Source organism: Cervus elaphus, chromosome 11 (assembly GCF_910594005.1).
Source record: "Cervus elaphus chromosome 11, mCerEla1.1, whole genome shotgun sequence".
Classification (NCBI taxonomy): Eukaryota; Metazoa; Chordata; class Mammalia; order Artiodactyla; family Cervidae; genus Cervus; species Cervus elaphus.
In genome coordinates this window covers 57,768,865-57,784,011 of record NC_057825.1, presented here as the reverse complement: position 1 = coordinate 57,784,011, position 15,147 = coordinate 57,768,865, and the positions used below count along the sequence as shown (strand labels likewise).

General features: G+C 47.3%; 1 long non-coding RNA gene across 2 annotated transcripts in view; it reads left to right on the top strand.

The window, feature by feature from the left end:
• The first annotated feature begins 2,224 nt into the window (after positions 1–2,224).
• The window catches only part of LOC122702804, a 29,403-nt gene continuing 16,480 nt past the window's right edge, over positions 2,225–15,147 (top strand). The window contains exon 1 of one of the 2 annotated variants that reach the window (XR_006343337.1): positions 2,225–2,284. This is a non-coding gene — a long non-coding RNA (uncharacterized LOC122702804). Of the gene's footprint in view, positions 2,285–2,944; positions 2,990–15,147 lie in introns of those variants that run through there. The other variant, XR_006343338.1, reaches the window with a different exon arrangement.

The window sequence follows — 15,147 nt, the reverse complement described above, 5'->3', positions numbered from 1 at the left end:
ACTGTCCACCCAAGCTCCCCTCCTGCCTGGGGTTTGGGAAGGGCAGTGCTCCATCCAGGGTGAACTTGACAAGCCCTCACCCAAACAGTTTTGCAAACCTCAGAAGATCTGCCCAGGTCGAGGGGCTGACAGGTACCAATAACCTTTAAAATGCACCCATTTCAGTCTTGCCAATGCTTTCCTCCCGTTCAGCAAAACAAAGCCCCTTCTCCCTCTCTGCTTTTAGAAGAATTTCTCAGAGGACAAAAACAGCAAGTTAATGAAACATTCAGGTCCCAATTGTGAGTTTGTGTTTTAAAAAATTCATTTTAATATGACAACTTAATACGCACATCCGTACACCTTGAGAACAGCCCTCCCTCAGACTGGGATGACAGTGGATAGCCAGGAGGAGGCACCACGGACAAGTTCTTCCAAAGCCAAGAGCCAACAAGCAGTGAGGACACAGTGAGCTCCGATGCCTCTTGGTCTGGTTCTGCTTTCTAATTACAATGGGAAACAAAGCCTGGATTCCCTGCCACTTTCTAACTCTTTTCAGCCAAGGTCAAGGAAATGGTTATTAACCAGTATCCCGACTTTTTGCAAAATAAAGAAGTTGAAAAAGTTTATCTATCTATCTATCTATATTATAATTTTCCCAGATGGTGCAGTGGTGGAGAATCCACCTGTTACTGCAGGAGATGCAAGAGCTTGGGTTTGATCCCTGGGTCAGGAAGTTCCCCTGGAGGAGGAAATGGCAACCCACTCCATTATTCTTGCCTGGAAAATTCCATGGACAGAGGGGCCTAGAAGTCTATAGACCATGGGGTCACGAAGAGTCGGATACAACTGTACATGCATGCCATTTGCTCTACAAAGTTTGTATATATATATATATATACATATATATATAATATATATATTAGTAATTATATACATATAATTTTTTAATGGCTTTTATCACAGTTTTTTCTCAAACAGGAAAATTCCATGATCCTTTTAGTTAAGCATGAACATCTCAAGCCTTCCTTTGATGTAATTACAATTTCCAAATAAAGTCAGCATGCTGATTAAGATACTCAGAGCAATGGGAAATTTAGGACATTCTTTCAAAACCCAATACCTTCTCCTGCCCTTCTCAGATTTGATGTCCATAAGCCTTTCACACTGAGACTATCATCTGGCAATCTGTGGTTTAAATCCAGTTATGATTTTTTAAACTCAGTCTTTTTCCAAGAAAATGTAACTAGTTGCTGATATGAAAATCAATAGGGAAGAGAGAGTAACTTTGGTTTCCTTTAAAAATCTGGCAGATGTGGCCGCAGATCTGCGTGTTTCTTTGTGGAAACAAATTGTCTTGCAGTTCAACATTCCAAGAGGTTAATATACATCCCAGGTGGCTGCCTAACCCCCGTGAGTCTTCTGAGATTTTTAAATTCCAAGTTGATCCACTGAACCTTCCAAAGGGGGTCTGTCTTTCCACAATTCAGCTGAAATCCACCCAGCTGGGGATGAGACCAAGGACATTCCCAAGATGTGGGATTTGGGGTGCTAAAATACCCAACTGTCCTGGGGAAACCAGAATGAATTGGTCATGTCAGCTGATAGAGTTGGGAAGGAAGGTGGTCTGGGGTCTTTTATAAGAAGCTCAGAGTTTAAACTGTCTCTGGGTTGGGTGCAGATGGAATTCTGCAACCTCTTGGCTCAGGTCCTTGAACCCCAGAGTGGTCCACAGGCTTCTCTCCCTATCACCTCCCTATATCCTAGGTGAGGGGACCCAAGACTTTTTCCATCCAGAGGAGGAGATCCCAGCCCCCACCAGTCTTTGGGGAGATGCTTGCCCCCTGCTTACCCACCATGCCACCTTCCCCTACATGGTAAATGATCCCAGGACTAAAGTCTATCCTTTGGGAAAGAAACAGCAGCTCCTTACCCTGAATTAGAAGGCTAGCGTGTCAGCCCTGGCTGTGTGAAATGGGACCATTCCTTTTCTCTGAATCTTACTTTCTTCTTCTGTAGCATATGGGTAGGGGTAGCAATGGGAGTGAGGGGGTGAGGAGGGTGAGACCCACCTCACAGCCTTGCTGTGAGGATGAATAGAATTATGAACGTAAAAGGCCTTTGAAAACTGCAGCTCTGTACAAAAGTTAATTATTATTAGACAACAAAGGCCGGGCGATACTTCCAAGAAGGGCAGAGTTAAAGCTCCTCTAAAATTTTGCTGTGCAAGTCAGTTCCTTTCATCCTTTCCCAGCAGCACTGTGCGTTCGTCAAACAGCCGTGTGAGCCCCTGGGTGATGGACAGGTGAGCTGTGGGGCAGGAAAGGGCCCGTGAGCATGTGCTGATGCTGTGGGTGCAGGGCGGGTGTAGGGAATGCTCTGGGGCCAGGGGTGTCTGTGAGGGGTGCAATGAATAGTTTTTGACCCAGAAAGAGGGCAGCAGAGCCAGTGCATGTGTGTGTGGGGGTGGGGTGGGGGGGAGCCAGGGCAGAGCTTTGATGCCCTGACAAGTGCCCAGGGCACCATCCTCTCCCCCTTCCTCACCTCCCAGACCTGTCCAATTGTGTCACAGCCAGGTGGGATTTTTACCTTGTCCCCCATGCCTCAGGAAGTGGCCGACAGCGTGCCCTGAGGCCTCCTGGTGGTTGTGCCAGAGAATCAATCATTAATTACCCTGTGCTCCTCCTCTCCTCCCCCCACTCTCTGGGCTTTCAAAACACAGAAATACAAATACAGATCCTGGCAGGGGAAAGGAAAGTGGAAGGCAGTTTGGAAAAAGCCACCCTTGGCATCTGTCCAGTTGCTTTGGGGGTTGGAGATGTGTCCTGGGTACAGGTCTCTGGAGCTCTTTGCCTACCCCAAAGCACCTGGTGGCTGCTCCCTGGGATGGTCGGGAGCAAGGTCAGATTTTTTTTTTCCTGCTTTTTACAGTGTTTTTAAAAGTTGTAAATAATGACCTAGGTTCCTTTGGCACCCATTTTGCAGATGAGAAGACTGAGGCCCAAGAAAAGTGAGTACCATTTCCAAGGTTACCCAGCTGGTAGGTGGCTGATTCAGTGTCCAGATAAACACAAGAGACTCAGGTCTGCCCTTAGATGTTAGAAATTCTGCTCACCCCAGCCTAGTTCCCTCACTCCCCAGCACCTACCCTACCTCCCATCAGAAAGGAAGGTTCTGGATCCCAGGGTGTGGTCAGGGTGAGATCAAACTCCCAGGGCCAGAGAACTTTCTTGCCACAGGAGAAAAGTGCAGCTCACCAGGCAGGAATGCCCTCCCTTTGGCCCAGCCCCAGAGTCCAGCCCAGAGCAGAGGGGGTCAGGACACAGGAATCCTCTTAGGTGGACGCCAGGGCACTGAAGTGGGCTGCCCTCTTGACAGCTGTCCTTGGGGAGATGCCAAGGGGAAAAACCAGGTCTGAGACTTTTTTCATCAGATTCAGGGTTGGTTTTGTTCTTTGTGGCCTTGGAAGGCCAGAGGTGTCTGATGTTGGCACAAAACATAGAACAGAGCCTGGTACTGCCCAGGGCCCTAAGGAAAGGATCTGAGACCCTGGCAGTAGGGTGGGAGGAGAGGGGAGAAGCTGAGGGATAGAGAAGGACTTGGGAGTTTCAACCTGCGTCTTGCCCCCAGCCTTCACTGCCTGCCCCCTGGCAGGTTTCCCACATTCTGAGCTGAGTAACCCTGGGCACCTTGCCACACTTTGGGCCTTGGCTGGGCCCAAAACTCTCTTCCTGTTTAGACCTCTTGCATTCTTCCACAGACTCTACAGCCCTTGACTCCCTTGCCTTTGGAGGAGCAGAGCTTTGGCCTCTCCGTTTTTGGTCTTTAGGCTCTAGTTGTCCCAACAATGTGGTCCTCTTTGGTCCCCGTAGGAGGATGGGACACGGCATCACATTGATGGAACACTGAACATGTATTTCCTTCTAAGAACAACAGCTAAATCTACTATTATTTACGAAGTATTACTAAATGCCAGAAACTGTCAAATGCCTTACATCTAACCCCATTTATTTTCCACAACAGCCAGCGAAACTGAGTTTTGGGGAAACATGGGCATAGTGGCTGCTCTGGATCATCCCACGGCTGGGCAGTGAAGTCAGGATGGGAACCTGAGCTCATCTGACCTGAGACAGCCTTCCCTCCACTTTCCCACAGGCTGTTTACAGGGCAGGACAGCTTTAACAGCTCCAAGAAAGCTATCAGAACAAACTAGGAAGAAGCAAACTAGAAAAACTGTTTTGTTTGTCAGTTTCAGGGGCCATCAGCAGCTTAATAGGAGAAAGCATGACCCTTAGTAATGAGATTTACACTGCCAAGGTTCACAGACAGGCCAGGTAAATGAAAGAATGAAAAAAAATCAAGGTGGAAGTCATATTGAATCTTACCCTTCTCCCTAACTGAGTTTTCACGCACTTAGCAAAGTGCAGACACAGAACACATTTGTGGCAAGAATGAGTTAATCATCTACCTACGAATTTTCCTTTTTATTCCCCCTGTTTTGAGCTTTATTGAGGTATAATTGACAAATAAAATTGACAAATATAATTGACAAATAAAATTGACAAATATAATTGACAAATAAAATTGTAAGATATTTAAGGCGTATGTCACAGTGATTTGATATACGTATACACTGTGAAAGGATTCCCACCATCTAGTTAATTAACACACCCATCATCTCATTCATTTGTCTGTTTGGTGAGAATATGTAAGTTCTACTCTCTTGCGAGTGCGTGTGTGTGTCTGTGTATTCAGTCGCTCAGTCGTGTCCACCTCTTTGTGACCCTATGGACTGCAGCCTGCCAGTCTCCTCTGTCCATGGGATTTTGCAGGCAAGAATACTGGAGTGGGTTGCCATTTCCTCCTCCAGGGGATCTTCCCAACCCAGGGATCAAACCCACATTTCTTGCATCTCCTGTGTTGGCAGGAGGAATCTTTACCACCTGTGCCACCACTATATAAAAGTGTTATCAACTATAGTCACCATGTTGTACATTAGATCCTCAAGAACTTATCTACAAAACAGAAACAGAGTTACAGATGTAGAAAATAAATTTATGGTTACTGGGGGAGAGGTGTGGAGGGATAAATTGGAAGATGAGGATTGACACATACACCCTACTGTATATAAAATAGATCACTAATAGGAACCTACTGTATAGCTCAGGGAACCATACTCAATAATCTGTAATAGCCTATATAGGAAAAGAATCTAGAAATGATTCACTTTGCTGTACTCCTGAAACTAGCATAGCACTATAAACCAACTATACTCCAATTAAAAAAAAAAAATCTGTATCTTTTCTGAAACTTCTTAGAAAGTTCTTTCCATTTGTAGGCACGTGGTCTTTATATAAGGTAGCATGTCTTTTTTTTCATGCTTAACGCCTCTCCTTTGAAGCTGTGGGCCTGATGATTCCTGTTCACTTCATCTTCATTGCCTCTCTCCTTACAAACTTTCATCTTGTTGCCCTGGAACTTTAGTTTTCCAAGTAGAATCACTTCTCTCAGGCTCACTCTGGGGGGTGGGGGGAGAGACCCCATAGTCCTAGAGAAGGATCTTTTCCCACTCAGATCCTGACACCTGCCCTTCCATCATACAGAGAAAGGGTAGGAGTCACCATTCTCTTCCAGGCTGGGAATCTGGTGCTCAGATCTGATGCTCTGGCACCACTCTGCACAGGTGGTGTGATCTTGTGCCAAGCACCCAACTTCTCTGAGCTGAAGCTTCCAAGTCTGAGAAGTGAGAATAATAAGGGTACTTCTCTTGTATTCTATTATGATGTTTAAGTCAGACAGAGCGCTTGGAGCACAAAGGATGCTCAGAAATGGTTCGTGACTGGAAATAAAACTAGTCACAGGCACTTCCCTGTCAGTCCAGTGGTTAAGACTCCGCACCTCCCCTGCAGGGGGCGTGTGTTCCAAGTCCCTGGTCAGGGAACTGAGATTCTGTACGCCTGCCTCAACAAAAACAAAAAGCCTAGTCACAACACAGGTGATGAGGACTGTTACTCATGGACCTCGGGGAGTGGCGTCACTGTCACCACACTCAGGACACGAGGAGACACTGAGAGATTCCTGAGAGCAGTGGGGCAATGGCACTGGGGAGGAGAATTGAACTTGCAGGTTCCTGGGAAAACCAGAGCAGGAGGTCACCAGGTACACGTGAGCTGCTTTGTCCCTCTCCCCCCTCACTGGGGGTGTGCACCCACCCTGGGCTCCCTGAGACTGCTCATAGACCAGACCAGCTCTGCCAAGTTCTTCAATCAGAGAACTCTCCTCCCAGACTCTGTTCCTTTGACTCCAGAACATAAGATATCATTCCTGGAGGGGCTGGCACGGACCTCAGCTTCCCAGGTGGCCGGAGTGGAGTAGGGTGGGGAGAAGGGGTTCTGCCAGGGATGTCTGATCTGTCACTTTCAGATTTATTGATAAGCCAGTGTCTTCTCTAGTTTTCTTTGTTTATATTTATTTACTTTAAGCTTATACACATAATAGGTCATAAATAATTTAAACAGAAATGATGAATGTCTCCCTTCTTCCAGCCCTTAGCCCGAGGTAACCCTGTTATCTTTTCAATATTTGCTCTTCTATTCATACCTAATGTCTGTAACTGTAGAAATAATGACCTCTGTTTGGAGTGTGTGTTTTAGCATGTGTAGCAGCATACCAGCAGTAAGTTTCACTCTGCCTAGGAGCATACCAAAAGTAAGTTTTGCTCTGCAAGTTGTATTTATTCACTAGCAACATCTGAAACATCTTTACATTTCAAGACTGATACCTCTGCCTTGTCCTTTTGCACTTTTCCATCAGGGTCCAAAATGTGAATGGGATAGAGTCTAAGCAACTGTTCTCCTTTTGATGGATATTTATCACTCATCTGGGTTCTCATCAAAATTGTTCAATTAACTCATTGTGTATGTATGTGGATATTTTCCTGGAGAAATTGAAACTGAAAAATGGGATTATGGGAGCACAGGGTGGGGTGGGCACCTTTAAAATAGGGATGAACTACTTGGCTTCCCTCTAGCCTAGTCTGGCTTCTCTTTTCATGACTCTTGAATATCCCTTTCAAGATGGAAGGTAAGCAGGTCAGGTGGAGTAAGAAGGTGCCTGTGAGATTTTCTCATCCAGGGTCATTGGCATCCCCCATGGTGTACAGATGTTGCTGGGGAATGTTCTTCCTCCCGAGCACATTATGGACTGCCCCAAACTAATCAGGGAATAATTGCATTTCTGCTCCCTGGGATCCCAAAGACACCTTCAGAGGTCAAATTGGGTGACTGAATTCAGTGTTACAGTGACTCCTTCAAGATTCAAGAGAGAGCTGGACTCCCATGCTTGGGATTCAGTCTCTCTATTTTGGAGCCTGAGGAGTTGGGAGAGACCTGAGTTTATGATACAGTCTTGCTCTGAGCTATGTGATGTTTGGAAAGTCACTCACCCACTCTGATTCTAGGTTCTTCATACTTAGTAGAAAAAAAATGCATATAATATTCACATCCTATCAGCAGGGTGGAGTGAATTGCAAACTTTTAAGAAATGTGAAGAATGATGGGTTTGAAGCAGTTATGATATTGAATATAATGCCTGGATGACTTCACCAGGATAGCCCTTTCTCTTTCCCTCCCTCCAACCTTCTTCTTATTCCTTCTTTCTTTCCCTGTTCCTGTGACCCCAGTGTTTCCTTTCCATGCATTTAACTGTGCAAATCTTTATCCAGCATCTGTTAAGTGCTGAGTACTCTGCCAAGACCCGGGAATACCGTGCTGACCAGAACAAGAATCATGCAGCATGGAATGAACAGACAGGTCTGAAGGGAGGTGTGCTGCCTGCTGTGATGGGGCGGGGTGGAGAGTGGGAGTTATAAGCAGCAAAAAGTCTGGAGGGCACCTCACAAAATCTTAGCTGTTCTAAAAGGACCTGTAAGCAGAGACCTGAAGGAAAAGGTAGAACCAACCAAACAGAGGAAAGGGAGAAAGTAGAATACTCTGACATGAGCAGAAAAAAATAATGCATGTGAAGATCCAGAGATTGGGGGCAGGGAGAGGGGGTCTGGCAGGCATTCTTAGGGAACCCAATTCACTACAGCAAGAAAGCATGCATGTTCAGCTGCTCAGTTGTGCCCACATCTTTTGCAATGCCATGGACTGTAGCCCACCAGACTCCTCTGTCCATGGATTTCTCCAGGCAAGAATACTGGAGTGGGTTTCCATTTTCTTCTCCAGGGTATCTTCCCTACCCAGGGATGAAACCTGTGTCTCCTACACTGGTAGGTGGATTCTTTACCACTATGCCACTTGGGAAGCCTGTAGTGAGAAATAAAGTGTAATTATAGAATATGTGTGTGTGTGCACATGAAAGTGCACAGGTATGGGGAGAGGGCTGAGGGATAGGACTGGGAAGGTGTGCAGGCTTGGATTATGGGAGTCCATAAGGAATTTGGACTTTATCCTAAAAAGCAAAGGGATGTGTCTAAGCAGATTCTAGTGGGGGAGGTGGGGAGAGAATGGCCAGACTCCTATTTTAGAAAGTTCTTTCTGGAGCAGTGTGAGAAAGACTTGGAGGAGTCCAGGTTGCAGGCACAGAGAGGCTGCGGTACCATAATTCCCTTCAGGCTGATGGAAGCGTCAGAGGTGGAGACCAGGCATGATGGGGATGGGGTGGCAGAAACATCGTCATGGTCACCTGTTGACTCTCAGTTTCGCTGGTCTGGTGGTGATAGGTTGCAGTCCTATGAAAACCAGATTGAATATAAGTGCTAGCCCTCTTACCTTCCTATGTTTTCTGGAGGACTCAGACCTAGGGTCCCCCCCAAAAGGAAGACAGATTGGGCTCTTCTCAAAACCTCCCGATGGCCCAGGAGAAGTTTGTCTGGTGACAGATCGGACAAGAGAGAACGGAGATGTTGGTCCAGGACCCAGGCTGTGATTGATGGGCTGATGGGAGGGAGAGGAAGAATGCACTTAAAGTTGCTGAGGATTTTGGACTTCAAATCCCACCCTGATCTGGATACAGATAGCACCCTGTGACTGAGTAACAGAGAAACGCTGACCAGGAGAGAGTGGGGGGGGGTGGCGGGTTGGAAAGTTATATAAAGAATATCTGCCTCTATGTAGGACAGGAAAAAAAAGAGAAAGAGAGAATTGGCTGAGAGTCAGGAGGCTGGGCTTCCCTGGTGGCTTAGATGGTAAAGAATCTGCCTACAATACAGGAGACCCAAGTTCGATCCCTGGGTTGGAAAGATCCCCTGGAGAAGGGAATGGTTACCCACTCCAGTATTCTTGCCTGCAGAATTCCTGCCAGGCCCCATGCACAGAGGAGCCTGGAGGGCTATAGCCCATGAGGTCGCAAAGAATCAACACAACTGAGCAAATAACACACACAGGATCTTAGACTTGAGACCATGGCTATTGGACCTTGGGGAAGTCACTGGGTTTATCTGGGCCTTGGTGTCCCCAACTTTATAAATGAGGACCAAGTGGGAGGTAGAAAGTGTACTGGCTTTCAAGTCCCAGTGCAGAGGAATATTTCCTAGAAATGTGTCAAATGAGCAAAAAAACACTCAGTATCTCTACGCCGTAGTTTTTCATTTTCAGTACAAAGTGCTTAAAGATATCTTCCTCACGAATGTCATTGGGTTGGCTCTTATGAACTGGTGTGTGTGGAAGTACTTTGAAACCCTAGAAGTTATAGTAGTACTGTAGACTGATACGAACTTTACAGTGAATAAAGGCTACCTTATCCATTTATTTCATTTAATATATTTCTCAGTATTACTTGTAGTATTAGTATTGCCATATGTATCTACTACACAACAACACATAATACTAAGTATACTATATATGATACAATATATATTGCTATTTGTTGTTGTCTAGTTGCTAAATCATGTCTGACTCTTGCAACCCCACGGACTGTAACCTGCCAGGCTCCTCTGTCCATGGGATTCTCCAGGCAAGAATACTGGACTGGGTTGGCATTTCCTTCCCCAAGGGATCTTCCCAACCCAGGGATCGACCCCTGGGGTCGACTTGCAATGCAAGTCTCTTGCATTGCAGGCAGATTCTTTATCACTGAGCCACAGGGAAGCCTGTAGATGCTACTCCTGGCCTCATGGCTATTTGGTATTTCCAGCTGGTAGCAGAAGGGCCCTGATGCAGGCAGTCCTGGGGGCCTGACTCTATTTCTCACTTGCCTGGCCACTTGGGGTCAATGATTTCCTCTAGACAATTTTGACTCTGGGGTCTGGGAGCTGGGTCCAGGGTGTTGGGCCAGGGGCACAAAGTCAGAACTATTCCAAAGAACAGAAAAGCCCTTCTCCTTCTCCAGGTGCCCGATGCATTGCCCCAGTGGCAGCCAGGTAAGGCTGCCCCTCCTTGGCTTGGGGAGGAGAGTGGGGATATGAGAGGAGGGACCTCGAGCAAAGGGCAGCCCCGCTAGGCTCAGCTCCACCTCTCCCAACCCCCTACCCCCACCACCCCAGCAGCGTGGCAGACTTGCTTTAGATCCCCGTTCCTCCCACTGGCTGGGGCTCCAGGTACCTAGCCTTCCGCTACGATGGCCTTCATTTGCATGGGATCCTACCCTTTTGCAGCTTCAGTATCATAAGGAGCCAGGAGCTTCACTGAGCATCCTTGAGCTGAGCCCTAGAAGGCAAGGCAGAGCCGACACCCCACCCTCACCTCCGCCCCCATTCGTTGCACGCTGCTCCGGGCAAGATAGAGGGTGGAGGAGTGGGGGGCTGGGAGCTGCCAGCTTTCTAGCTCCTTGGCCGCCCCACCTGACTCGGACCGGGCCAGCAGAAGCAGAAGGCTTCAAAGTCCCAAGCCCCAGCTGGCATGGCCCCAGCCAGCTCCACCTTGGTCCCTGAAGCCAGGGGGTGGTCCTCTGCACTTCTGCAGCCTCGGGCCTGACCCTCGATGCCTGAGTATTGAATCCACTAGGAAGGCAGGTGTTTGCTGGGTCCTGGACTGAGTTCCTGGGGTCACAGCTCCTATCTTTGAGACCCCATGGACTCCATGGTAGCCCACCAGGCTCCCCTTTCCATGGGAATTCCCTAGGCAAGAATACTGGGGTGGGGTGCCATGCCCTCCTCCAAAGAGTGAGACACTGAAATGACTTACTACGCAGGCACAGGCACATAGCTCCTATCTGGAAGAAACTGATCGCGGATCAGAACTGTGTTGGAGATTACCCAAGCCGCAGGAAGTCTCCACCTGAAGGGCACTAGAATTCAGAGAAAAGCAGGACTTGAGCTGCCAGTCAATGCCAGACACTTACTGCTTAGTATTAAGATGATGATTTCTGATGCTAGACCCAGCAGGCAAATTAACCAAGGTCACGTAGATGGCTAAAGCCCAGGCAAATCATTTCTCACTCAAGAGGAGAACAAGCTCCACCTTGGGAAGATCAGACCCCTTCCTTCCCAGGTGTTCCTGCTCTAGTGAGAAGATAAGACCCAGACATGGGAGACTCTAGGTCAAGGTCTTTGCTTCTGATCCCACACTTGCCTCTGCCTCATGGCTCTGGCTTCCTCAAGACCTGAGTTTTCTTCATAATCTCCCACTAGTCTTCTCAGCACCCTGCTCACCTGAGTCTCCTCCATCACCAGGCCTGTACCCAGCTTTCCTCTCTTGATGCCCTAAGGTCTCAAGGCCAGGGAGGCAAGAATAGGGTCAACCTTCTTCTGTGTAGCAGCCCCCACACTTAAAGATTAGTTGTTATCCCATTTCCCAGATTGATTCTGAAGATTAACCTTCTGACTTCTGTGAACTAGCTCTCCCTTTTCTACAAATCCCTTTTCACTTCCTTAAACTAAGAGATGGGCAACATGGCATGGGGTACTGGGGGTTGCTCTGATTTCTTCCATACAGTGTCTGATATAGAATAGAAAACAAATACTGAATGAATGGGGCTTCCCAGGTGGCACTAGTGGTAAAGAACCTGCCTGCCAATACAGGAGACTCAAGAGATGTGGATTCCATCCCTGGGTTGCGAAGATTCCCTTGGAATAGGAAACGGCAACCCACTCCAATATTCTTGCTTGGAGAATCCCATGGGCAGAGGAGCCCTGTGGGCTACAGTCTACGGGTTTGCAAAGAATTGGACACAAGTGAGCACATACCCACTCTTAAATAATGAATGAATGAGCTCAGAATTAGACTCAGATTTCCAAGTTAAAGGAGGAAGGAGGCATGCACCAGAATGTGGAAATTTTCAGAACCCCCTATTCACTGACTCATGTCCAATAAACCTGTCATTTCTGGGACCCTCTGGGGGCTGTCATGACATCAGCTCCTCCTGCAGTGCTCCAGAGGAAGTCAGTCAGTATTCCCACTCACTTTATCCTATTAAGCTTCTGGAAGTGGGAGTCCAAGGGGTTGCTTTGCCTTCTGGAATCACCCAGACAGGCAGACAGACAGTCAACACCATTCCAGACCCACGAGAGGGCAGGGTAAGCTCAGGATTTCCATTAGAGGTGTGTTTTCTGTTCAAAATTTTAGTGCCTCATTCCTCCTCCCTACCAGATGGTGAAGCACATGGAAGATAAAAGTCTTTCATTAGCATTTTCCCAGCCATGCACCCCAGAGTGCAGTAAGCCACCCCCCTTTCTCCATGTCCCTTGCTGAATCAGGGGAGGTGGGCAGGCTCCTATGAATGATGACAATGACTAACACCCACAAGCACTTTCTCATACCACCCTGGCAAACAATTAACGAGGTGAATACTGATCTGTTTCACAGATGAGCAAAGTGAGGTGCTCATGGGCTAACATACCCAAGGGCCCCTGTGAGTGATGGAGCCAGAGCTTGGCCCCAGACCTTCTAATTCCTGAGACTGGGGTGGGTGTCAATGTGGAAGACCATCTGGAAGGCAAGTAGAGCCTTGGCAAGATCCTTGTATCTCCAGGCTTTGGCTTCCTAGACGAAGAACACTTGAACAGCTTGCTTAAAATGACCCTAAATGGGTCTCTTCTCTAATTAAGGTACAGTGACTCCAGAGATGTATTAAAACACATGTTTGTCTTGAAAAGAATGTGACACTATCAATCCAAAGACCCATCAGACTTATGAGCAAACACTGGGCCATTCGATTAGCTCACTGTCACCCCAAAGCAAAAAAACAACCCTTCAAAGGGCAGATGTTTAGGTACAACTTGCAGGAGGTGCATGGCTGACAGAAAGATCATAGTCTTAGGTGGCATTCGTGGTAACAGGGCATCCAAGGTGCAAGTGTTGATATTCCCTCTGCATTCCTTGTGAGTCACATTGCACCTGAGTTATGGGTTCAGTTCTTTTTTAAAAAAATATTTACTTATTTATTTTAATTTATTTGGCTCTTAGTTGCATCATGTAGGATCTTTCACTGGGGCGTGCAGACTCTCTAGCTGCGCTGCTCGGGCTCAGTAGTTCCGCTCCCGGGCTTAGTTGCTCTGCGGCAAGTGGAATCTTAGTTCCCCGATTAGGGAACCCATGTGCCCTGCGTTGCAAGGCAGATTCTTAATCACTAGACCACCAGGGAAGTCCCTGGGTTCAGTTCTAAACACAACCTTCAAAGGAAGAAGGTGAGAAACAGAAATGCAGGGGATCAGAAGAACATAAAGGGACTCTAAACCATTCCCACTGAGGATGAAAAGGGTGGGGGATATTTTACCCAAGAAAAGGCCAAGGATGAAATGGAAGCTGTGGCAAGGAACTGATTCTACCCCCTCTCCCCCCCCACCCCGGCTCCCCTCATCGCCCCCCACCACCCCCACCAACAAGGATGTAAGGGAGACATCTTGGATGTCAGCCTTCCAGCCCAAGTCCAGTCTTCAGATGGCCACAGGTTTGCTTGACAGCTTGACCATAACCTCTAAGAAACCCAAAACCTGAACTACCCAGCTATGGAGCTCCTGGATTCCTGACCCTCAGCAGCTGTGTGAGATAATAAATGTTTGTTGCTCTAAGTTGTTAAGTTTATGATAATTTGTTGCACAGCTCTGGATAACTAAGACTTTACTCTTCTATCTGCTCTGAGAAATTCTACTCTTGGTCCCAAGAGTGTTTCATCGGCAGGCAGCTCAGAGGATATCCTCACTGCTAGAACAAAAATAGAATTTTTTTATTCTTCCCTTACAAAAAAAAAAAAAAAGAAATTCTCAGTTGACTTCTCTGAGCTTTAAACCTGCCTCTAGCTCTAACGTGGAGATTTGGTGAATTAACACATCAATTCCTTCCGGGCATTTTAAATGTAACTGTGATGAAATTCCCTAAGGGAATCCTCCCAGAGGCTGTCTGGAGACATCAGGGATGTTCCTCTGAATCCAGCAGTTGCTTTATTCTGTGTTGGCTGGATCTCTGGGTGAGTCGAGGAATTGTCCTGGGGGGAGAAATAGCAGGGCCTTCCCGAGAGAGAAGTTGGGGCAAATGACAGCTGCGGGGCTGGAGGGCAGTGGTTGAGGTCGATGAGACTCATCTCTCAGAGTCAAAGAAGAAGAGAGAAGGTCCATCAGGTATAGCGTCTCAGTCCCTGCCCTTCGCATCTGCGTGCACATGTGTGCAGCTGTTCATCCCATCCACCATCTTCCAAAGAGTTAAGAGGCCAGGACCACCACTGGCAGAATGTCACAAGGTCTGTTGATTTCTTTCCCCCTTGTTCTGACTTCCTCTTCCTGAAAAGAGAGCTACAGAGCAGGGAACACAGTGTGGGCTGAGGGAAGGAAGGGGGCAACGAACACATTGAGTCCCTGAGAACTAAGGCAAAGAAAGAAACAAGTCCAGGAGAAGCTGGTCTGGGTCTGTGAAGGGGTCGTGAGTGCCCTGGGATCCCCCGACTGTCCTCTGCGGGTTCTTCCCATTGGCCGGACTCTGCCTGTAATTCAGTCAGGTGCCGCTAGGTGGAGAAGTGTCTGGATTACAATGCTTGCCTTGCATGGTTTCTCATGGGCATGTGTAATTGAGAAGATAGTTGCAATAACTCGCTCAAAATCGTCCATAAAAAATCACAAAGTGCTCATTACCAAGGAGGAACTCCTCCGTTAACAGGTGTTGTAAATGCATTTATCACTTATTCCCTCCAAACCTCATCTTTAAAGTGTAAGAGGTAAGTAAAGTGATTTCTAATGTCCAATTCTAGGATTCCATAATATAACATTTGTGATAAGGTTTATCTTAGTTATCTTTT